Below are 26190 nucleotides of genomic sequence, written 5' to 3'. Positions count from 1 at the left end.
ACAAGAGCCAAAGTACTACCTTCAGTATATCCTACCTGAATTTAGAGACCATCTCTAGAATAGATTTGACCTTTTGAACACTAATGTCCAAAGACCAGATGAATTGGTGAATGACATCAAGGACATCATATACGAAGAAAACAAGAGGTCATTAAAAAGACAAGGAAGAAAGAAAAGACCAAAATCGATGTCACAAGAGACTCTGAAACTTTCTCTTCAATGTGAAGTAGCTAAAGCAAATGGAAGAAATGATGAAGTAAATGAGTTGAACGAAAGATTTCAAAAGACAGCTCAAGAAGACTAAGTAAAGTATTATACTGACTTGTGCAAAGACCTGGACTTTCCCAAAAGGGAAGAACACGCTTGGCATTTCTCAAACTGAAAGATCTGAAGAAAACACTCAAGCCTTGAGTTGCTATATGGAAGGATTCAGTATTTTCCCCCATACAAAAAAAAAAATACTTTTTTGTATGGGGAAAATACTGAACAACATAGAAAGCACGAAAAGGAGATGGAAGGAATACACAGTCGGATAACCATAAAGAACTGACTGGTTTTCAATCATTCCAGGAAGTAGCATATGATCAAGAATGGATGATACCAAAGGAAGAAGTCCAAGATGCACTGAAGGCATTGGAGAATAACACCGCTGCCGGAATTGACAGAACACCAGTTGAGATGTTTCAACAAACTAACGCAACACTGGAAGCCCTCACTAGTCTATGCCAGGAAATCTGGAAGATAACTACCTGGCCAGCTGATTAAAAGAGATCCATATTTATGCCTATTCAAAAGGAAGGCGACGCAACAGAATGTGGAAATTCTACAAGTCATCTCACCTGGGAGCTGTTGCTTATTAGATCTTCTCAGAAATTCCAAGAAGGTGATGGTAATTAGTATGAACTCCAGAGTGCAACATCACTCTAGAGGCAAAGCTTTTCCCTTGGTTTTCAATGAATACTCTTAGGGAGGGCCAAATCTGCAAATTACAGTGGACTCTCTTCAGGCTCGACCTCCGTGCAGAGACCCTGTCCTTAACAGCCACATGCTTTATAAAAACCTGAAGTAAGAGAGCTTTGTACCATTCTAGTCTCAAACTCACCGTGCTTATCAAACATTAACATGAATTTGCACCTTAAATTCATAAGTATCCTAAATAAATGAAGTCCCAAATCAAGCTCCTTCTCCCCCCTTTCTAACTCTATTCAATGCCCCCAAAGAAAAAGACAAGACGCTTTGAAAGGACTTTAGCCTCTCCCTTCCCGAGGGCCTACAGAAAACACAGTAAAGACCAGAACTTGGTCACTTTCCACCTGCGCGCCGATCCCTATCCTACCCGTTCTTAGTGACCCATTTTCAAACCCTATTCCTCTTCTCTCTGCCGTCTACTACCCTGCTGCTGCTTCTCTCCTCCGCACAGCATCCTCCTTTCCTCCGCGGCAAAACTCGCCCCCTCCCCTATTCACCCACTCGCTCGCGCCCCCTCCTCCTCGCAGTTCAGTTCCCAGACAGGTGTCTTTCTAATACAATAGTAACTTAAACAGTAGATTCCGGGCACCCATCCCTTCCATCCATGAAGATTTGGATTTTCTCCATCATATCTGGATTAACAGTCACGCCACGCATTTGCTTAACGTGGGAAGCGTCTACTTTTTGTGCCTTCAAATAAATTAAAAAAAAAAAAAAACCCGTTGCTATCGAGTCGATTCGAACTCTCCGAGACCTTATAGATTTGCGGAGTTCTGCAGGCGTGGGGAAAGTTTATAAAGAGTGAATTTGTGCCTAGCCTGTAAGGCGTTTCTCCTATGCTTTCTTCATTAAGGAAATAATTTGGTCTAAAAGAGACATTTTAACAACAGAGGCCTTTTCTCCTCCATTCTGACTTCCGCCTCTTAAAAAAGCAGCGGTACAGCATCGCGGAGGCAAAGCTTTCGCAACGTTCCCAAATCCAGGGGCTGGACGCAGCCCTTTGCATGAGCTTGACTATGAAACATGTACTTGTCGCTCTTCGATTCCGTAAGGTACTGTGAGTTAATGAACCTCTAGTCTTATCTCCCCACCTGGTTCTTGATTCCCTCGCAGAGCCCACAAGACTCATCTTTGTATTCTCCTATCTTTTATGTCTTTCTGCAAGCTTCACAGACAGAGATTTTTCAAAAAGAAAATCAGACAACAGAACGTTCAGTCCGGGGACTCTCCCTCGTGGTGGACTGCAACTGACACTCAGGCAGTTAAAAGCAGTCCTTGAAGAAGCCAGTGGCTGCTGGGAGATCTCAGGGTCATTTGGTCCGGAATGTGTTTCCCGCTTCTCGTGGCAGGCCGCGAGGCAGGATCCAACCCAGGAACAGAACAACTGAACACAGTAAGTTTTGCTCTGTGAAAAAGTTAAGATTTAAACCGCCTGCAGACAATTGTGTAAATCAGCATTACGTAAAAGCCTCACTGCATCACATAAAAAGGGGGTGTAGCTCAGAGGTAGAGCGCGTGCTTAGCATGCACGAGGCCCTGGGTTCGATCCCCAGCACCTCCATATGGTGGTCTTTTCTTCCTTACGGACTCACAGGAGTACACTGGCAAGCTTTTGTGTTTTTTTTTTTTTTCCCCAGACTTTTCCCACTTTCCTCTTTGTGAATATCTTTACTTGTGTTTTCCTATTCACAGACAGGGTAAATCGCTTCAAACTTACTCACTTGGACCACGGCCCATGACACTCTTTGAGCCAGGCAACCTGGCTGCTTAAACACAATAAAAAAAGACAGGACAAAATTGGAGGAAAACAAAGTGCTCACTCCGGACCTGCTCACGGCGAAGCAACATTCCACCACGTCATAGACGGCCTCTTCTCCTTTCTGCAAGTTTTCACTGCTATTAAGAAGCAAGGAAGAAAAGCATAGACTGCATTTTCCCTCCTCTCTTGGCATATCAACTACACTTCATTTTAAAATTTCGCTAGTGGTTGCCCCAGAGTTTACAATATCCACTTCCAAATAACGCTCTATCACCTCACTAGCGAAACAGATACCTAACAAGAGTATTCTGGATTCTTCCCTCCCAACACTTAAAGCATTGCTGTCATACATTTCACTTATCCTAAGCTACAATCAACCAATATAAAATTGCTATTATTACCTGAGCCTGGTGGCATGATGTTTGAGGGCTAGGCTGCCAACCAAGAATTCACCATCCGCTCCTTGGAAACTCTGTGGGGCGGTTTTACTCTGTCCTTATTACCTGGTATGAGTTGGAATGGACTCGACAGCAGCGGGTTTTGGCTTTTTTAATTATTATTATTTTAAATAAATTGTTATCTGCTGTCAGTTATAAATAAGAAAAACAAGAGATGCAAAATGTCAGTTAACATTTCATGGAAGACTTCACATCCCCAAAAGCGATCACCGTTGAGTGGATTCCAATTCATAGCAACCCTATAGGAATGAGCAGAACTGCAACACAGAGATTCCAAGGGGTCAGGGAGGGAAGGGGAGACCCAGGTACCCCTCCCAAACAGCCTTGGTCAGGTGAGGGGGGCAGAAAGAGTGCTCTCAAATAGATTTTGTTCCTTGGCTGTCTTTACACTTTATGATATCCGGGTATCATAAAGAGACAGCAAAAAAACGTGAAATTTAGGTATCCGGTGTCCCTGCTTGATGGGCCAAAAACCAAACTTGTTGCTGCCAAAATAGTGTAAAAGTCTCATCCCTGAATCTCCCACAGCCTTCCCAGTCACCTAGTTCTCCTTGCACAGACAAGCATAGTTTCTTGGGTATCCCATCATGGATATTATTTTTTCCACTTTTTATACAAATAAGGAAGTTCCAAATGCATTTCACTGCATCTTGGTTTTTTCACTTCACCTTTTTTTTTTATGTTGTAATAATTTCCAAATCAATACAGAAAAAGTTTCTTCCTTCTTTGCTTAGAAGCAAAGAACTCCGTTTTATGGATAGACTATAATATATATCTTGCCCATACAAATAATGCTGCAATAAGTAATATCCCTATCTGACATTTCAAATGGATGTGAGTACTTTTTGTAGATGGAATTGCTGAAGCAGTGTATGTTATATGCGGTGGTAATTCTGATGTATCTCACCTAATATACATTCCCACCAGCAGGCCACAATGGTCTGGCCTCCCACACTATTGCAACCACTTTGTTTTACAATACAATAATGACAATAACAAAAATAACTAATGCATTACCTTCGGGTGGGTTGATTCTGACTCATGGTGACCACATGTGTTACAGAGTAGAACTGCTCCACGGGATTTTCTTGGCTGTAATCTTCACGGAAACAGATTGCTAGGCCTTTCTTTTGCGCTGTCACTGTGTAGGTTTGAACTACCAAACTTTAGGTTACTGGTTGAGCACAAATCTTACTGGCCACACAGAGACCCTTATATCAACGTAGGTCTTGGGTAAATGACACATTCAGATATTAACATAAAGTAAACAAGCCCTTGTTAGACCACTCAAATCACATTTAGTCCAATGGAGCCACCCAGAAATTGGAAAACAAATAGCTTATTTAAGACTCCACTTATAACAAATATATAAATGAAAATATGAGAGAGGTAGCAACTCAAATCAATAGAAATTGGTGGATTATTCGACTATTGGTGTTGGGCTAACTGGGTAGCCATCTAGGAAAATAGAAGCTTAGATCAGTATATCACTGGTGACACTAAAATAAATTTCAAATAGATACAAAATTTAAAAGTAAAAAATGAAAAGCAAAACCAAATATAATCACTGGAAATGCCAAAACAGAAAGTTTGTACAACTCTGGGGTAGAAAATCAATTTTTACACAAAACTTAGAAACAATGTAAGTGCAACATAATTCACTACACTAAAAGTTTTCTTCCTAGACACACTTCCCTTCTCTTGGGGGAAAAAAAAAAAAAAGGCCCATCCACCTATAGTCAATTGATCTCTAACAAAGGACCAAAGTCCATTAGATTGGGAGAAGACAGTGTTTTTAACAAGTTGTGCTGGTAAAACTGAAGTTCCATCTGTAAAAAAAAAAAAAAAAAAAATGAAATAAGACCTATACACCATATACAACAACTAATTTAAAATGGATCAAAAATCTAAATATAAAACCAAAAACTATAAAGATTATGGAAGAAAAAATAGGGTCAACCAAGGGGCCCTAATATATGGCATAAGTAGGATACAAACCATGAATACCAATACACAAACACCAGAAAATAAGCTAGGTAACTGGAAACTCGTAAAAATTAAACATTTATGTTCATCCAAAGACTTCATCAAAAGAGTAAAAAGAAATACTACAAACTGGGAAAAAAGCTTTGGCTATGACATATCCGAAAAAGATCTAAATTTATAGGAAAATCCAACACCTCTACAACAAAAAGACAAATAATCCGATTAAAAAATGGGCAAAGGATATGAACAGAAACTTCACCAAAGAAGACATTCAGGCAGCTTACAGACACACAAGAAAAGGCTCACGATCACTAGCCTTACAGAAATGCAAACCAAAGCTACAATGAGATACCATCTCACCCCAACATTAGTGGCAGGAATTAGAAAACAAAAACAGAAAATAACAACTTTGGACAGATTGGAATATTAATGCACTTCTGGTGGGAATACAAAATGGTATAACCATTTTGGAACAACAATACAGTGCTTCCTTAAAAAGCTGGAAATAGAAAGGCCATATGATACAACCATCCCACTCGTAGGAATACATCCTAGAGAAATAAGAACTGTCACAGGAATAGACATATGCACACCCATGTTCATTGCAGCATTATTCACAATAGCAAAAAAAGATGGAAACAACCTAAGTGCCCATCAACAGATGAATGGTTAAACAAACTATGGTACATACACACAATGGAATACTATGTAACCATAAAGAACAGTGATGACTCTGCGAAACATCTGACAACATGGATGAATCTGGAGGGCATCATGCTGAGTGAAATAAGTCAATCACAAAAGGATAAATATTGTACGAGACCACTATTATAAAAACTCACGAAAAGTTTCCACACCCACAGAAACAATCTTTGATGGTTGCAAGATAGGGGAAGAGTGGGGAGGGAAAAACACTAACTAGACAACAGAGAAGTGGTAACTTTGGTGAAGGGCGAAACAGTACACAATATTGGGTAAGTCAGCACAACTAGACCAAGGCAAATTCATAGAAGATTCACAGACACATTCAAATTCCCTGAAGGACCAAATTGCCCATGTCCCCCCACATGTCTGTCAGTTTGTTGTACTGTGTAGGCTTGCTTGTTGCCATATGCTGGAAGTTATGCCACCAGTGTTCAAATAGCAGTAGGACCATCCATGATGGATGGGTTTCAGCTGAGCTTCAACACTAACAGAGACTAGGAAGAAGGACCTGGCAGTCTACTTATGAAAAACATTAGCCAGTGAAAAACTTATGAATAGCAGCAGAACATTGTCTGATATAGTGCTGGAAGATGAGCCCCTCAGCTTGGGAGGCATTCGAAAGATGATTGAGGAAGAGCTGTCTCCTCAAAGTGGAGTCGACCTTAATACATGGGTGGAGTTGAGCTTTGGGACCTTCATTTGTTGATGTAGCACAACTCAGAATGAGAAGAAACAGCTGCAAGCATTCATTAATAATCGGAATGTGGAATATATGAACTATGAATCTAGGAAAATTGGAAATTGTCAAAAATGAAAGGCAATACATAAACATCTCCATCTTAGGCATTAGTGAGCTGAAATGGACTGGTATTGGCCATTTTGAATAAGACAATCCTATGGTCTACAATGCCAGGAATGACAAATTGAAGAGGAATGGCATTACATTCATCATCAAAAAGAACATTTCAAGACCTATCCTGAAGTACAGTGCTGTCAGTGATAGGATAATACCCATAAGCAAAAAGGAAGACCAGTTAACACCATTATTATTCAAATTTCTGCACCAAACTGTAAGGCCAAAGATGAGGCAATTGAAGTTTTTACCAACTTCTGCAGTCTAAAATTGATCACACATGCAGTCAGGATGTATTGATAGTTACTGGTGATTGGAATGCGAAAGTTGGAAACGAAGAAGGATCAGGAGTTGGGAAATATGCCCTTGGTGATAGAAACAATGCCAGAGATTGCATGATAGAATTTCGCAAGACCAATGCCTTCTTCATTGCAAATATCTTTTTTTCATCAACATAAACAGCGACTACACGTGGACCGCACCAGGTGGAATACATAGGAATCAAATCGACTGCATCTGTGGAAAGAGACAATGGCAAAGCTGAATATCATCAGTCTGCAGGACAGACCATCAATTACTCATATGCAAGTTCAAGTTGAAGCTGAGGAAAATTATAATAAGTCCAGAAGAGCCAAAGTACTACCTTCAGTATATCCTACCTGAATTTAGAGACCATCTCTAGAATAGATTTGACCTGTTGAACACTAATGTCCAAAGACCAGATGAATTGGTGAAGGACATCATATGTGAAGAAAACAAGAGGTCATTAAAAAGACAAGGAAGAAAGAAAAGACCAAAATCGATGTCACAAGAGACTCTGAAACTTACTCTTCAATGTGAAGTAGCTAAAGCAAATGGAAGAAATGATGAAGTAAATGAGTCAGAGGAAAGATTTCAAAAGGCAGCTCAAGAAGACTAAGTAAAGTATTATGCTGACATGTGCAAAGACCTGGACTTTCCCAAAAGGGAAGAACACCCTTGGCATTTCTCAAACCGAAATATCTGAAGAAAAAATTCAAGCCTCAAGTTGCAATATTGAAGGATTCTATGGGGAAAATACTGAACAACATAGAAATCATGAAAAGGAGTTGGAAGGAATACACAGTCAGTGAACCAAAAAGAATGGATTGGTGTTCAATTACTCCAGAAAGTAGCATATGATCAAGAATGCATGATACCAAAGGAAGAAGTCCAAGATGCACTGAAGGCATTGGAGAATAACACGGCTGAAGGAATTGACAGAATACCAGTTGAGACGTTTCAACAAACGAACGCAACACTGGAAGTGCTGGCTAGTCTATGCCAAGAAATCTGGAAGATAACTACCTGGCCAGCTGATTAAGAGAGATCCATATTTATGCCTATTCAAAAGAAAGGCGATGCAACAGAATGTGGAAATTCTACAAGTCATCTCACCTGGGAGCTGTTGCTTATTAGATCTTCTCAGAAATTCCAAGAAGGTAATGGTAATATGAACTCCAGAGTCCAACATCACTCTAGAGGCAAAGCTTTTCCCTTGGTTTTCAATGAATACTCTTAAAAAAAAAAAAAAATTCTTAGGGAGCGCCAAATCTGCAAATTACAGTGGACTCTCTTCAGGCTCGACCTCTGTGCAGAGACCCTGTCCTTAACAGCCACATGCTTTATAAAAACCTGAAGTAAGAGAGCTTTGTACCATTCTAGTCTCAAACTCACCGTGCTTATCAAACATTAACATGAATTTGCACCTTAAATTCATAAGTATCCTAAATAAATGAAGTCCCAAATCAAGCTCCTTCTCCCCCCTTTCTAACTCTATTCAATGCCCCCAAAGAAAAAGACAAGACGCTTTGAAAGGACTTTAGCCTCTCCCTTCCCGAGGGCCTACAAAAAACACAGTAAAGACCAGAACTTGGTCACTTCCCACCTGCGCGCCGATACCTATCCTACCGTTCTTAGTGACCCATTTTCAAACCCTATTCCTCTTCTCTCTGCCGTCTACTACCCTGCTGCTGCTTCTCTCCTCCGCACAGCATCCTCCTTTCCTTCGCGGTAAAACTCGCCCCTCTCTCCTATTCACCCACTCGCTCGCGCCCCATCCTCCTCGCAGTTCAGTTCCCAGACAGGTGTCTTTCTAATACAGTAGTAACTTAAACAGTAGATTCCGGGCACCCGTCCCTTCCATCCGTGAAGATTTGGATTTTCTCCATCATATCTGGATTAACAGTCACACCACGTATTTCCTTAACTTGGGAAGCGTCTACTTTTCGCGCCTTCAAAAAAAAAAAAAAAAACCCCATTGCGGTCTAGTCGATTCGGACTCTTGGAGACCTTATAGATTTGCGGAGTTCTGCAGGCGTGGGGAAAGTTTATAAAGAGTGAATTTGTTTTGAAGGTTGTGCCTAGCCTATAAGGCGTTTCTCCTATGCTTTCTTCATTAAGGAAATAATTTGGTCTAAAAGAGACATTTTAACAACAGAGGCCTTTTCTCCTCCATTCTGACTTCCGCCTCTTAAAAAGCAGCGGTACAGCATCGCGGAGGCAAAGTTTCGCCACGTTTCCAAATCCAGGGGCTGGACGCAGCCCTTTGCATGAGCTTGACTATGAAACATGTACTTGTCGCTCTTCGATTCCGTAAGGTACTGTGAGTTAATGAACCTCTAGTCTTATCTCCCCACCTGGTTCTTGATTCCCTCGCAGAGTCCACAAGACTCATCTTTGTATTCTCCTATCTTTTATGTCTTTCTGCAAGCTTCACAGACAGAGATTTTTCAAAAAGAAAATCAGACAACAGAACGTTCAGTCCGGGGACTCTCCCTCGTGGTGGACTGCAACTGACACTCAGGCAGTTAAAAGCAGTCCTTGAAGAAGCCAGTGGCTGCTGGGAGATCTCAGGGTCATTTGGTCCGGAATGTGTTTCCCGCTTCTCGTGGCAGGCTGCGAGGCAGGATCCAACCCAGGAACAGAACAACTGAACACAGTAAGTTTTGCTCTGTGAAAACGTAAGATTTAAACCGCCTGCAGACAATTGTGTAAATCAGCATTACATAACAGCCTCACACCTGGCTTAACAAGGGGGTGTAGCTCAGTGGTAGAGCGCGTGCTTAGCATGCACGAGGCCCTGGGTTCGATCCCCAGCACCTCCATCTGGATGCCTTTTTTTCCTTACCGACTCACAGGTGAACATTGGCACGTTTTTATATTTTCAGACTTTTCCCACTTTTCTCTTTGTGAATATCTTTACTTTTTTTTTTCCCTACTATCAGACAGGGTAAATCGCTTTATACTTACTTGGACCACGGTCCTTGACACTCTTTGAGCCACCCAACTGGGCCGCTTAAGCACAATAAAGACAGGAACGAATTGGAGGAAAACAAAGTGCTCACACCCCGGGTCTGCTCATGGCGAAGCAACATTCCACCACGTCATAGAAGGCTTCTTCTCCTTTCTGCAAGTTTTCATTGTTATTAAGAGGCAGGGAAGAAAAGCACAAACTGCATTTTCCCTCCTCTCTTAGCATATCAATTACACTTCATTTTAAAATTTGGCTAGTGTTTGCCCTAGAGTTTACAATATATTTCTACAACTAATCTACTTCCAAATAACACTGTATCACCTCACTAGCAAAACAGATACCTAATAACAGAGTATTCTGGATTCTTCCCTCCCAACACTTGTAGCACTTATCCTAAGCTATAAGCAACCAATATAAAATTGCTATTATTACCTGAGCCTGGTAGCATAATGTTTGAGGGCGAGGCTGCCAACCAAGAATTCACCATCCGCTCCTTGGAAATCCTGTGGGGCGGTTTTACTCTGTCCTATTACCTGGTATGAGTTGGAATGGACTCGACAGCAGTGGGTTTGGCTTTTTTTTAATTATTATTATTTTAAATAAATTGTTACCTGTTGTCAGTTACAAAGAAGAAAAACAAGACACGCAAAATGTCAGTTAACATTTCATGGAAAACTTCAAACCCCCAAAACTGATCACCGTTGAGTGGATTCCAATTCATAGCGACCCTATAGGACAGAGCAGAACCGCACCACAGAGATTCCAAGGAGCACCTGGTGGATTTGAAATCCCAACTTTTAGTTAACAGCCATATAGCACTTAACCACTATGGAACCAGGATTTCCATGGATGACCTCAGGAAAGTGTAAATAAAACAGAGGATGAAAAAAATATATATCTGCACAACGTAATTGGAATTGAAAAAAATCAGTAAAAATTGCACCGAGAGATGATATAGATATTAATGTAACTTTCTTCACATACTTCCCTGTTGGATAAATGTAGACTGGAACCTGTGAGTGCCGGACTTGACGAGACTGCCTTGTTTTTCATTTTTGGTTTCGCAGGTTTACTGCCCTTGACAGTCTTACCACTTTTCTATTGCTCCTTTTAGCGGAAAACATTTACTTTTTCTTTTTATGACGGGTTTTGGCCTTACACAGGTTCCGAGATTTGCAGGTTTAGCTGTGCTATACTCAGTTCTATTAGAATTCCAGCGCCTTGGGATGTAACTGTTAGGGATCATAGTAATTTTGGAAAACTAGACACCACTACCAAAACCCAGAATTGAAACACAGAGCCCCAGATTCTCAGGCTAACGCTCTCCCAACCAAGCTATTTCAGCTGCCTGAAAGTACCTGTTTTGGCCACTCTTTCAAATATTACTTAACTTTTTATTTGCAAGGCCCTTGTGTTTATAAATACCTAATCTTAACGTATCAGTATTATCCACTCACTCACCAAAATTATATGAGCTCCTTTGCTGTCCATGTCTAAAAATAAATTTCGTTATTTTGAGACAGTGATGGTTTGGTAGAGCAGGAGGAGGGCGACAAAGGGGAGGAATAGGTAAAACGGGAAGAAGCTTTTCTGCTTGTTCACCTCCTGCGGCTCCATTTTATCAACAGTACGTAGCTCACGCCCTTGCTTCGGCTCTATGCTCGGGGCTCTCGTATGCCTCAGGACACTACCTGGCCTTCTCAGTACAATTTTTACAAATAACCCAGATGGAGTCCTTCATTCCCCTGGCAAGGTCCTGGAGAAAGGTTTTGACACTGTCGGCCATTTCTTCACCGTTCAAACTATCAACTACACGGGAGTGAGAAGTGCCTCAAAAATCTCTCATCATAGGCCAGGCAGCTCCGTGGAGGAGCTCGGCTCTTTCGGGCTAGGGTGCCACAAGTGGCATTAAAAAAAAAAGGAAAAAGTGACATCAACTCCGACTCCTACCGAACCCTATTGGTCAGAGGAGAATCGCAGCTTTCGGTATCCAAGAAAACACGCCTAACCAACTCAGCGCCAAGAGACCAAACAGTACGTAGTCGGCAGGATTCGAACCTGCGCGGGGAAACCCCAATGGATTTCTAGTCCATCGCCTTAACCACTCGGCCACGACTACAGCTGGCCGCAATTACTTTCCATAGTGCCTTTCGTCCCCGCCCCCACCCCCGACGCCTATTCCCCTGCCGCCCACACCCCCCAGCCCTCTCCGCCTGGAATCTGACCCGTACGCCTCCAAGTCACTCTCTCAGCTGGTCTGGTGGGGTGCAACAACTGGACGTCATTAATTACAAAGAAAATGCAAACTAAAAACAATGAAATAATACTCCCCTTCACCAAAATGGCTTCAGATAAAAGAACTGAAAATATCAACTCTTGTTGATAATACGGAACAACTGAAACTTTCACACATTTCTGATGACACTGACAACTGACACATTCACACTTGTACACTATTTGGAAATAGTGCCTAAAGCTATATACGTGTGTGTGTACATATATATATATATATATATATATATATATATATATATATATATATATATATATATATATACTTACTATAACCCTGAAACTCCACGGGTGCATTTAGACTCATGAAAAATGAATGAGTATTGCTCTTGGAAGAAATGTACAAAAATGTTCTTAGCTACATTAGTTGTTTTATATGTACATCTAAAGTGAAATGAATGAAAAATCGTGATGTGCAGTATAATACAGTGGAATATGACGACAATACAAAGGAACTACTAGTACTAGAAACAAAGTGGATGGAGCCAATAAAAAACATATTACATGAAAGAAGCTATTCTCAAATGGGCACATATTGTATGATTCCGTTTATAGTACATCAAACTACAGGATCAGAAAATGGGAATTGATTGAGAGAGATACAAGAGAGCTTCTGAGAGCTGAGAAGTTCTGTATCTTAGTCTGGATGTTGGTTATAGGAGATATACATATGTAATAGCTCCTCAAGCTGAATAATTAAGTTTTATGCATTTTACTCCATGAACTAAAACCCAATTTAAACAAAAAAAGTAAAAGAAGGATTTCCTTGGATGTCTTTCTTCTCACCTGCAGTACATCCTGTCTCTTCATTAGTGCTGTTCAAAATGTAGTCTGCAGATTGGTGCCTTCCAAGAACTGTGTTTTGCATGTCTGTGGGCATTAGAAACTTTTGCATCAATTTGGCTGATCCAGGATGTTGAACACCTCTTATTAAACAAAGTAGAAATAATTTTTGGAACTGGGTGAGTGGAATGTGGTGGTGGCCACTTAATTGTCAAGCATCACAACTGTGTTGCCACTTATGATCTTCTAAGATTGATTTGATACCTAGAACCCAAGAGAGTATACAAATCTGAGGAAATATTATAATTTACTTTTATACTTTATTATTTTAAAATGATATTAATCTTAAGGCTGCTTTCTGTATTTATAATTTATCATTATTAGCAAAAATAAAATAAACAGACTAGCCAGGTGTCTTTGAGGTGATTCTGATGAATGGTGACTCCATGTGCCTCAGAGTACAATTGTGCTCCACAGGGCTTTCAGTGGCTGATTTTTTCAGATGCAGATGGTCCAGCCTTTCTTCCCAGGGCTCTGGGTGGATTCCAACATCCAACTCTATGGTTATCACCCCAAATGTGTTAACGATTTGCACCACTCAGGGACTCTATTAGCTAAACAGGGAAGTAAAATTAATATTATTTATTTGTTACTCTAATTTACATGTGGGAAACAAGGTTAAGGAAGCTAGAGAAGCCAGAAAACAAGTAGGGTATGTGCCAGAGAGTAGTGGTCTAAAAACAGGTCTCTGGCGTGACTGAAAAAATATAGAACAGAAAATAAAGAAGAAACACTCCGTTCGGTGACAGCTCGTCTGTCAGAATCGGCCTCTCTGGAATGAATGAGGAAGTTGCAGTAGCTGAAGACCACCTGCAAAGTGAATTAAAAAAAAAGTCCTCCCCGCCCCCCGCCCCGTGTGTCTAGTTCGATTCTCAAACCCCGGTCTCCAATGAGCAAAGCAGCCTAAGCTATCTGCTTTAACCACGTTTTGTTGCGACCGTCAATTCGGATGTAAGATTTTAAAGTATTTCCTCCAAAAAATATTTTAGATTCTTTTACAAATTCTCCCTGGCGTGAGGTCCAAGACTTCGCAGTTCAGAGGAAAAAATTCATCTACCTCCCGTTTCGCCCAGCTCTCCAGTTGGCCTGAACGAGCCTTGGCCTCTGCTGGGTAGATGTTACGCTGGGCGTGTCCGGGAAGGGAAGAAATTATCAAGTGGTATGGTCAATAAAGGTATTAACTTAATACAGAGATTAAAAATGGCATGTATGGGGCTGAGCACTGTAGAGGGCGCGCGTGAGTCTGAATTTTTGCTTGAAATTTCGGATGTCGTTGTAATTGACGTCCTGCTTGAGCGGAACTCGCAGTGATTTCGCGATTTTTGTGCGTAGATATGGTGGGAGCGGTGTTTAGAGCAGAAGTGGGATGGGCAGTCAGCTTTCACATTTAAGCACCACTGCGACTGGGAAGTTTACTAGGCGTTGCTTCAAATGTAAATAATAAGAAAGAAAGTTCTTAGTTTGCTCCACTTATTTCTGTTAAATAAAACCTATTGAAGCCCAACTTTTTCCTGAAGAAATTCTCTCTGGCTCCTCTACACTTCACTTTCTGCCCGTAGCTCAAATGGACTCTAAAGAGGAGACTGCGACCACAGAAATTCAGAGACTCAGTACAATACGTACTATCTACATTGTACTCAGCCACCTTTTCCTCAGTCCTAGTCCAGGAGCAGAGGAAACATAGATTCGTCTCTGGCATTTCAAGTAGGTGATCTCAAAACTAGTTGAGAGATGGCCTGTGACAGACTGATAGAAGGTGGATAGTTACAGTTTTTGGAGAGAAGAGAAAAGGGGACGATCCATTATAAAAGTCCTCCAGGTCTTTGGCTTCTCACTTCCTCTACTACAACTTATCTGCCCCCTCCTAAAGAGAACTAGACTTTTCCTTGCCTTCAAGCCTTCCTCTGCAAGATCCTTCTAAAAGATTTTCTCCTAGTTTAAGTCAAAACACAAAAATGCTTTTAGTTCATATTCTGAATTGTATGATCAAATCCACATTGATTCATCACGACTGTTATTATTATTCTCAGGATCAATAGTTGAAAATATTTACAGGGAAATGCAGAATCGTTCCACAAGGATGTGGCAACTGACCCGAAACAACGTAGACTTCACCCAAGGTCTTTGGGTTAATGTGTCAGTGCTCTCCTCTTTTGACCCATCAGCATTTAGGATTTGTGCTCCATTTCTTCTTTGACAACCTCTTCAAGTGATGAAACTGGCCCAAACACCCAGAGAGTGAGTTCAGGACAGATGGACAAAGACGTTGCTATGCACTTTGATGACTTCTACCTTCTCGATATCCTCCATGTGCGTGAATGAGAGGTAGACGAGACTTGGTGTTGAGTCTTTGCCTCCTCAGCATAAACCTGGGTGAAACATCTATTTCTCTACATTTTAGAACATGCCAGAGAAGGAGATGAGACAAAGAAGTGGCTCTCTTCTTTGGCAGGAATGAATTCTTCTACACCTGACATTATTTGAGAGTCCTGGGTTCTCCATCCCAGAGAAGGAACATTGATTTTTCCCAAGCATTAGAGCAGGTTTTTCTTCTTTCAGATTCTCTAGCCTCTTAACACTCAACTTTCCCCCAAACCCTCTTAAACGGACTGCTGAGTCTTTGGGCCGTGCAGATGGTGGTCCATATATCAGTGACTGTTGAGAGATCTTGGAGAGGATATGTGGATAATAGAAAAGACAACAAACAACTTCTACGTGAGCACCATTGTCCCAACAAGTTAGTTAAGAAAGAAACATCAAGGCCAAAAAACTCAACTTAAGAATGAAGTAAGTTTCTGAGAGTCAGAAGATCTTTGGGCATGCTTTTGGAGGCAAGAAAAATGAACCAAAGGCTTCCTGCATGCTAAGCATGCACTCTACCACTGAGGTATGGCCCCAAGTAAGCGTACGTTTTCAGAGGAATCTTCATGACTATTCTCCGAGCTTTTGAGGACTAAGTCAAGATAAAATCACTTTATGTTCAATTCTGCTGTTTCCAAACTCCCTACACTGCTCTCTCAGACACAGACACACCTAGAGAAGGATACTTCAGTGCTGGAAAAAGAAAAGAATTGTTCCTGGTCAATGGTCTTTCACCAGATTGCCCGGAGCCTGCTTTCATTCCATCACTTGGGTGAATCCCAGGATATAACATTCTCTTGGAAATTGTCTGAATGTAACTTTCTATTCTTTTGACTCTTGGAAACATATTAATGTTTTACAGAGGCAAATATGTAAATAAAATTAACTCAGATGTTTGTGAAAATACTTTAAAATTAAATAAAAACAGAAACAAATAAATCGAATGATTTCAAAAGAATAACTTATCCACATTGGAGAAAAAAGAGAACAGATTCAAATAAATGTTTTCCATAGTGCCTAGTCTTCTTTGTAAGACAAAAAGGATGACAAGCAAATTAAACTCTACATAGTGCCTTTTTTTTTTTTTTTTTTAAATAACTCTATGGGTGCACAGGAAACCCTGGTGGTGTCATGGTTAAGTGCTACAGCTGCTAACCAAGAGGCCGGCAGTTCAAGTCCGCCAGGTGCTCCTTGGATACTCTATGGGGCAGTTCTACTCTGTCCTATAGGGTCGCTATGAGTCGGAATCGACTCGACGGCAGTGGTTTTTTTTTTTTTTTTTTTTGGTATGGGTGCACCAGTTCTGATATTATTTCAGGTAAATTTTAGGCTTGAGAAAATAAGTACACATATTGAGGTTGTTGGAAACCAGGGATCTCACTGTGGGAGATAGAAGGAAAACAGGAAATTGGAATGGGGGAAGGTAAGAAATTCCCTCTGAGTGCTGGATAAGTATTCCTCCCTTTTCTTCGAATCCATTCCAACTCATGAATGGCGACCCCATGTGCTACAAGAGCAGAAGTGCTCCATAAGGTTCTTTGGCTGTAATCTGTTAAGGACCTGTCCTGGTGGTTAAGCGCTGGACTGCTAACCGAAAGGTCGGCTGTTGGAACCCACCCGTGGCTATGCGGGAGAAAAAAGGTAGTCAGTCTAAGGGGAAAGAGTACAGCTGTGAGTTGGTCGGCATCGACTCCACCGCAATGCTTTTGGATTTTGCGGTTAATCGTTACGGATGACCAGGAGCACAACTGCACTTGACTAGCTAACCTAAAGATGGGTGGTTCTAGCGGAAGGAAAGGCCTGGCCATCTGCTTCATTAAGGTTACGGCCCACAAACGGGGTCACCACATGGGGTCAACACGAGTCAGAATCCTCTGGAGAGCAACCAACAACCATTTTTAAGGAAGCGGATTGCCAGGACTTTTTCCCACAGTGCTGCTGGGTAAGTCCCACCGCCAACCTTTCGTCTGCCATTAAGTTAGCAAGCGCAACCATTTGCGCCACGCTGGAACCTTCCTCTTAGAGTGTAGTGATTCGTTTTCAACAGGATTTTTAAACATTCCTTGTGATGAAAAACATCCCCTTGCCGCACCGTCCCCACACACATAATGCGTAATATCAGAACAGAAATAAATCGCAAGTGCAACAGCATGTAGCATATGGAAATCCCTTACTCCATCAGTTCCTAGGTTTACTCCTTAAATTTCAGTTCCCTATTTTTTTCATTTTAAATAAAATATGCAAAACGTCGATTAACACTTCATCGAAGGCCTCAAATCAAACCCATTGCCTTCCAGTCGATTCCGACTCATAGCGACCCTATAGGACAGGGTACAAGTGCCCTATACAGTTTCCAAGGCTGTAAATCTTTTCCGAAGCTGACCGCCGCCACGTCTTTCTCTACCTGAGCTGTGGGTTCGTTGCAACCGCCGACCTTTTGTTAGTAGCCGAAAGCTTAACGACTGCCCCACGAAGGCTCCTGGACAGATAGAGGTTTTTGTTTTTTTTCGATAGTCTTGCGTTGGATAGTTGTGCTATTCGGTTGTCTTCGAACTCAAAGTCTTGGAATGTGAATCTTTTTTAACAAAGTAATTATGCAAAATTGAAGCCAGTTGCCGAAACCCGGGATTGAACCAGGGACCTTTAGATCTTCAGTCTAACGCTCTCCCAACTGAGCTATTTCGGCTCCGCGGAAAGCTGGCTTTAGTGGTCCCTATGAAAATATTTACATAGCTATTAATTTCGAACTGTATCATTAATATCACACACAAAATTTTGCTGAAGATCATTCGAAAGCCAATGCAGTACATCGACAGATAACTGCCAGAAATACAAGCCGGATTCAGAAGAGGACGTGGAATGAGGGATATCATTGTTGCTGTCACATGAATTCTGGCTGAAGGCAGAGAATACCAGAAATAGGTTTACCTGTGTTTTATTGACTATGCAAAGGCATTCAACCGTGTGGATCGTCACAAAGTATGAGTAACATTGCAAAGAATGGGATCAAGAGGCAGTTGTTCCAAGAGAACAAGGGAGTACTGACTGGTTTAAAATGAGCAAAGGTGTGCATCAGAGTTGTATCATTTCACCATATTATTCAATCTATATGCTGAGCAAATAACCCAAGCAGCTAGACATATTAAGAAGAATACAGCACCAAGATTGGAGGAAGATTCATTACAAACCTGCAATGTGCAGATGACACAACCTTGCTTGGTGAAAGTGAAGAGAGCTTGAAGCACTTAAGGATGAAGATCAAAGACCACAGCCATCGTATGGATTACACCTCAACACAAAGAATAAAAAAATTCTCACAACTGGTCCAATAAGTAACATCATGATAAACAGAGAAAAGATTGAAGTCATCACGGATTTCATTTTACTTGAATTCGGAATCAACATCCATGGAAGCAACAGTCAAGAAATCAAGAGACAAATTGCACTGGGCAAATCTGCTGCAAAAGACCTCTGTTAAGTGTTTTAAAAAAAAATGTCACTTCAAGGACTAAGGTGTGACTGACCCAAGACATGGTGTTTTCAGTTGCCTCATATGCATGCCAAAAGTTGGACAATGAATAAGAAAGCCCGAAATAGAATTGACGCCTTTGAGTTGTGATGTTGGCAAAGAATATTGAGTATACTGTTGTATGCTAAAAGAATGAACAAATCTGTCTTGGAAGAAGTACAACAAAAATGTTCCTTAGAAGGGAGGATGGGGGAGACTTGGTCTCACATACTTTGGACAAGTTATCAGGAGGGACCAGTCCCTGGAGAACATCATGCCTGGTAAAGCAGAGGTGAGTTTTTTTTTGTTTGTTTGTTTTTTGTTTTTTTTGGTGAAAGGTAGTGTTATTTCATTGTTTTTTTAAACTTGTGTTCAAGTATATTCTTCTTTAATGAAGTATATGTTTAGTATTTACTCTTTCTCATTGTGTTTCAGTCTTTTTGGTGTTTCACAGGGGTTCATATGTTCTACATAAGGGTCCTTTGTCAGATGTAAGTATTGAAATATCTTCTCCTAGACTGTGGTTAATCACCTCTTCCTAAGGAGAAGGGGGCTTGAAAAACTTTGCAAGAAGTGAAAAAAAAAAAAAAAAGAAAAAGTGGATAAAGAGACAAGTTGAAAAAACAAGAGAGAGTTCCATTATACATCTTTCCTGGTGTATGCAGGAAAAAATGGCCAAGGCAGTTAGTTTACTACAGAGGAGACCTGGGAAGAGGAGGATGATGGGGTGGAATATCCTAGGAGTAGAACATGGTTTTTTTGTCTGCAACCTGTTTACATATTTCCTGGTGTAGTGTAGAGGTTTAGAAACAGTGAAATCTGAAACAGTGAACTTTCCCTCTGGTCCACTATCAGATCTGCCAAAAATCCCTTAGCAATATGGCTAATATTTCAAGAAGGATCTTCATGATGTTTCTGTCCTGAGAGAGGTGTGGTTCAATGGGAGAGTGTCTTTTCCTTGAGAAGATTCGAAACCAGGCACACTCATCTGCTTTTTACGATTTCCAGCAGTTAAGTACTTTTCTCCTTTTCAAAACACGTTTTGTGTGCTCATAGGTATTAAACATATTATCCGATGGTTTGCTTTGAAATGTTTCCCCATTTATTCTCCCTGTCTCCTCACCACCCAGGGCGCCTGTGTCAGCACAAGGAAGACAAGGAAAAAGGCTGGAAATAGAGAAAACAGAATTGGCTTGCTCAGGATTTCCTCTATTCGAAGCCAGGAACCGCCACTACGTTAACATGCTCACTAATCCTCTATTCCCTTTTCCAGTGTCTTTGACAAGCAGGACAGAAAAAGACTGAAAGAAGAGAAAAAGAACAGACTCTATCGTTTCATTTGAAATTCTCTTAGTTCTCGTAGCAACGTTTGGAGCGTGGAATAATCAGAGGTTACCAAGCAGAAAAGCATCGCCCCGTTTTACGTATTCCTCCTCTTTGTCGCCTTCTACGTCCTCTACCAATCCATCCAAGGTCTCTGAAAATTGGATCTCATTTTTAGACATGGACGGTAGTGGAGCCTCTGTAATTATAACTGAGCAAGTGCATAAAGTAGAATAAATTAAGACTAAATACTTGAAAACGTAGCAGCCGTGAAAATATTTTCCTAGGAACCACTAAAGCCAGCTTTCTGCGGAGCCGAAATAGCTCAGTTGGGAGAGCGTTAGACTGAAGATCTAAAGGTCCCTGGTTCAATCCCGGGTTTCGGCAACTGGCTTCAATTTTGCATAATTACTTTGTTAAAAAAGATTCACATTCCAAGACTTTGAGTTCGAAGACAACCGAATAGCACAACTATCCAACGCAAGACTATCGAAAAAAAACAAAAACCTCTATCTGTCCAGGAGCCTTCGTGGGGCAGTCGTTAAGCTTTCGGCTACTAACAAAAGGTCGGCGGTTGCAACGAACCCACAGCTCAGGTAGAGAAAGACGTGGCGGCGGTCAGCTTCGGAAAAGATTTACAGCCTTGGAAACTGTATAGGGCACTTGTACCCTGTCCTATAGGGTCGCTATGAGTCGGAATCGACTGGAAGGCAATGGGTTTGATTTGAGGCCTTCGATGAAGTGTTAATCGACGTTTTGCATATTTTATTTAAAATGAAAAAAATAGGGAACTGAAATTTAAGGAGTAAACCTAGGAACTGATGGAGTAAGGGATTTCCATATGCTACATGCTGTTGCACTTGCGATTTATTTCTGTTCTGATATTACGCATTATGTGTGTGGGGATGGTGCGGCAAGGGGATGTTTTTCATCACAAGGAATGTTTAAAAATCCTGTTGAAAACGAATCACTACACTCTAAGAGGAAGGTTCCAGCGTGGCGCAAATGGTTGCGCTTGCTAACTTAATGGCAGACGAAAGGTTGGCGGTGGGACTTACCCAGCAGCACTGTGGGAAAAAGTCCTGGCAATCCGCTTCCTTAAAAATGGTTGTTGGTTGCTCTCCAGAGGATTCTGACTCGTGTTGACCCCATGTGGTGACCCCGTTTGTGGGCCGTAACCTTAATGAAGCAGATGGCCAGGCCTTTCCTTCCGCTAGAACCACCCATCTTTAGGTTAGCTAGTCAAGTGCAGTTGTGCTCCTGGTCATCCGTAACGATTAACCGCAAAACCCAAAAGCATTGCGGTGGAGTCGATGCCGACCAACTCACAGCTGTACTCTTTCCCCTTAGACTGACTACCTTTTTTCTCCCGCATAGCCACGGGTGGGTTCCAACAGCCGACCTTTCGGTTAGCAGTCCAGCGCTTAACCACCAGGACAGGTCCTTAACAGATTACAGCCAAAGAACCTTATGGAGCACTTCTGCTCTTGTAGCACATGGGGTCGCCATTCATGAGTTGGAATGGATTCGAAGAAAAGGGAGGAATACTTATCCAGCACTCAGAGGGAATTTCTTACCTTCCCCCATTCCAATTTCCTGTTTTCCTTCTATCTCCCACAGTGAGATCCCTGGTTTCCAACAACCTCAATATGTGTACTTATTTTCTCAAGCCTAAAATTTACCTGAAATAATATCAGAACTGGTGCACCCATACCAAAAAAAAAAAAAAAAAAAAAAAACCACTGCCGTCGAGTCGATTCCGACTCATAGCGACCCTATAGGACAGAGTAGAACTGCCCCATAGAGTATCCAAGGAGCACCTGGCGGACTTGAACTGCCGGCCTCTTGGTTAGCAGCTGTAGCACTTAACCATGACACCACCAGGGTTTCCTGTGCACCCATAGAGTTATTTAAAAAAAAAAAAAAAAAGGCACTATGTAGAGTTTAATTTGCTTGTCATCCTTTTTGTCTTACAAAGAAGACTAGGCACTATGGAAAACATTTATTTGAATCTGTTCTCTTTTTTCTCCAATGTGGATAAGTTATTCTTTTGAAATCATTCGATTTATTTGTTTCTGTTTTTATTTAATTTTAAAGTATTTTCACAAACATCTGAGTTAATTTTATTTACATATTTGCCTCTGTAAAACATTAATATGTTTCCAAGAGTCAAAAGAATAGAAAGTTACATTCAGACAATTTCCAAGAGAATGTTATATCCTGGGATTCACCCAAGTGATGGAATGAAAGCAGGCTCCGGGCAATCTGGTGAAAGACCATTGACCAGGAACAATTCTTTTCTTTTTCCAGCACTGAAGTATCCTTCTCTAGGTGTGTCTGTGTCTGAGAGAGCAGTGTAGGGAGTTTGGAAACAGCAGAATTGAACATAAAGTGATTTTATCTTGACTTAGTCCTCAAAAGCTCGGAGAATAGTCATGAAGATTCCTCTGAAAACGTACGCTTACTTGGGGCCATACCTCAGTGGTAGAGTGCATGCTTAGCATGCAGGAAGCCTTTGGTTCATTTTTCTTGCCTCCAAAAGCATGCCCAAAGATCTTCTGACTCTCAGAAACTTACTTCATTCTTAAGTTGAGTTTTTTGGCCTTGATGTTTCTTTCTTAACTAACTTGTTGGGACAATGGTGCTCACGTAGAAGTTGTTTGTTGTCTTTTCTATTATCCACATATCCTCTCCAAGATCTCTCAACAGTCACTGATATATGGACCACCATCTGCACGGCCCAAAGACTCAGCAGTCCGTTTAAGAGGGTTTGGGGGAAAGTTGAGTGTTAAGAGGCTAGAGAATCTGAAAGAAGAAAAACCTGCTCTAATGCTTGGGAAAAATCAATGTTCCTTCTCTGGGATGGAGAACCCAGGACTCTCAAATAATGTCAGGTGTAGAAGAATTCATTCCTGCCAAAGAAGAGAGCCACTTCTTTGTCTCATCTCCTTCTCTGGCATGTTCTAAAATGTAGAGAAATAGATGTTTCACCCAGGTTTATGCTGAGGAGGCAAAGACTCAACACCAAGTCTCGTCTACCTCTCATTCACGCACATGGAGGATATCGAGAAGGTAGAAGTCATCAAAGTGCATAGCAACGTCTTTGTCCATCTGTCCTGAACTCACTCTCTGGGTGTTTGGGCCAGTTTCATCACTTGAAGAGGTTGTCAAAGAAGAAATGGAGCACAAATCCTAAATGCTGATGGGTCAAAAGAGGAGAGCACTGACACATTAACCCAAAGACCTTGGGTGAAGTCTACGTTGTTTCGGGTCAGTTGCCACATCCTTGTGGAACGATTCTGCATTTCCCTGTAAATATTTTCAACTATTGATCCTGAGAATAATAATAACAGTCGTGATGAATCAATGTGGATTTGATCATACAATTCAGAATATGAACTAAAAGCATTTTTGTGTTTTGACTTAAACTAGGAGAAAATCTTTTAGAAGGATCTTGCAGAGGAAGGCTTGAAGGCAAGGAAAAGTCTAGTTCTCTTTAGGTGGGGGCAGATAAGTTGTAGTAGAGGAAGTGAGAAGCCAAAGACCTGGAGGACTTTTATAATGGATCGTCCCCTTTTCTCTTCTCTCCAAAAACTGTAACTATCCACCTTCTATCAGTCTGTCACAGGCCATCTCTCAACTAGTTTTGAGATCACCTACTTGAAATGCCAGAGACGAATCTATGTTTCCTCTGCTCCTGGACTAGGACTGAGGAAAAGGTGGCTGAGTACAATGTAGATAGTACGTATTGTACTGAGTCTCTGAATTTCTGTGGTCGCAGTCTCCTCTTTAGAGTCCATTTGAGCTACGGGCAGAAAGTGAAGTGTAGAGGAGCCAGAGAGAATTTCTTCAGGAAAAAGTTGGGCTTCAATAGGTTTTATTTAACAGAAATAAGTGGAGCAAACTAAGAACTTTCTTTCTTATTATTTACATTTGAAGCAACGCCTAGTAAACTTCCCAGTCGCAGTGGTGCTTAAATGTGAAAGCTGACTGCCCATCCCACTTCTGCTCTAAACACCGCTCCCACCATATCTACGCACAAAAATCGCGAAATCACTGCGAGTTCCGCTCAAGCAGGACGTCAATTACAACGACATCCGAAATTTCAAGCAAAAATTCAGACTCACGCGCGCCCTCTACAGTGCTCAGCCCCATACATGCCATTTTTAATCTCTGTATTAAGTTAATACCTTTATTGACCATACCACTTGATAATTTCTTCCCTTCCCGGACACGCCCAGCGTAACATCTACCCAGCAGAGGCCAAGGCTCGTTCAGGCCAACTGGAGAGCTGGGCGAAACGGGAGGTAGATGAATTTTTTCCTCTGAACTGCGAAGTCTTGGACCTCACGCCAGGGAGAATTTGTAAAAGAATCTAAAATATTTTTTGGAGGAAATACTTTAAAATCTTACATCCGAATTGACGGTCGCAACAAAACGTGGTTAAAGCAGATAGCTTAGGCTGCTTTGCTCATTGGAGACCGGGGTTTGAGAATCGAACTAGACACACGGGGCGGGGGGCGGGGAGGACTTTTTTTTTAATTCACTTTGCAGGTGGTCTTCAGCTACTGCAACTTCCTCATTCATTCCAGAGAGGCCGATTCTGACAGACGAGCTGTCACCGAACGGAGTGTTTCTTCTTTATTTTCTGTTCTATATTTTTTCAGTCACGCCAGAGACCTGTTTTTAGACCACTACTCTCTGGCACATACCCTACTTGTTTTCTGGCTTCTCTAGCTTCCTTAACCTTGTTTCCCACATGTAAATTAGAGTAACAAATAAATAATATTAATTTTACTTCCCTGTTTAGCTAATAGAGTCCCTGAGTGGTGCAAATCGTTAACACATTTGGGGTGATAACCATAGAGTTGGATGTTGGAATCCACCCAGAGCCCTGGGAAGAAAGGCTGGACCATCTGCATCTGAAAAAATCAGCCACTGAAAGCCCTGTGGAGCACAATTGTACTCTGAGGCACATGGAGTCACCATTCATCAGAATCACCTCAAAGACACCTGGCTAGTCTGTTTATTTTATTTTTGCTAATAATGATAAATTATAAATACAGAAAGCAGCCTTAAGATTAATATCATTTTAAAATAATAAAGTATAAAAGTAAATTATAATATTTCCTCAGATTTGTATACTCTCTTGGGTTCTAGGTATCAAATCAATCTTAGAAGATCATAAGTGGCAACACAGTTGTGATGCTTGACAATTAAGTGGCCACCACCACATTCCACTCACCCAGTTCCAAAAATTATTTCTACTTTGTTTAATAAGAGGTGTTCAACATCCTGGATCAGCCAAATTGATGCAAAAGTTTCTAATGCCCACAGACATGCAAAACACAGTTCTTGGAAGGCACCAATCTGCAGACTACATTTTGAACAGCACTAATGAAGAGACAGGATGTACTGCAGGTGAGAAGAAAGACATCCAAGGAAATCCTTCTTTTACTTTTTTTGTTTAAATTGGGTTTTAGTTCATGGAGTAAAATGCATAAAACTTAATTATTCAGCTTGAGGAGCTATTACATATGTATATCTCCTATAACCAACATCCAGACTAAGATACAGAACTTCTCAGCTCTCAGAAGCTCTCTTGTATCTCTCTCAATCAATTCCCATTTTCTGATCCTGTAGTTTGATGTACTATAAACGGAATCATACAATATGTGCCCATTTGAGAATAGCTTCTTTCATGTAATATGTTTTTTATTGGCTCCATCCACTTTGTTTCTAGTACTAGTAGTTCCTTTGTATTGTCGTCATATTCCACTGTATTATACTGCACATCACGATTTTTCATTCATTTCACTTTAGATGTACATATAAAACAACTAATGTAGCTAAGAACAT

At 41.1% G+C, this 26190-nt stretch overlaps 5 non-coding genes and 1 pseudogene across 5 annotated transcripts; 3 read left to right on the top strand and 3 right to left on the bottom strand.

Moving 5' to 3' along the window:
- LOC126062099 (etoposide-induced protein 2.4 homolog) overlaps positions 1-26190 on the bottom strand; it is a 268050-nt pseudogene that overhangs the window by 132401 nt on the left and 109459 nt on the right.
- Positions 2459-2530, top strand: TRNAA-AGC (transfer RNA alanine (anticodon AGC)). The gene has a single exon. It is a non-coding gene; the product is annotated as a tRNA-Ala (tRNA).
- Positions 9784-9855, top strand: TRNAA-AGC (transfer RNA alanine (anticodon AGC)). The gene has a single exon. It is a non-coding gene; the product is annotated as a tRNA-Ala (tRNA).
- TRNAS-AGA (transfer RNA serine (anticodon AGA)) lies at positions 12042-12123 on the bottom strand. The gene has a single exon. It is a non-coding gene; the product is annotated as a tRNA-Ser (tRNA).
- TRNAF-GAA (transfer RNA phenylalanine (anticodon GAA)) lies at positions 18114-18186 on the bottom strand. The gene has a single exon. It is a non-coding gene; the product is annotated as a tRNA-Phe (tRNA).
- TRNAF-GAA (transfer RNA phenylalanine (anticodon GAA)) lies at positions 20646-20718 on the top strand. Its single transcript has one exon. It is a non-coding gene; the product is annotated as a tRNA-Phe (tRNA).

This window comes from Elephas maximus, chromosome 1 (assembly GCF_024166365.1).
Source record: "Elephas maximus indicus isolate mEleMax1 chromosome 1, mEleMax1 primary haplotype, whole genome shotgun sequence".
Taxonomy (NCBI): domain Eukaryota; kingdom Metazoa; phylum Chordata; class Mammalia; order Proboscidea; family Elephantidae; genus Elephas; species Elephas maximus.
The sequence above is the reverse complement of the archived record's forward strand: the minus strand, read 5'-3'. Positions and strand labels throughout refer to the sequence as shown.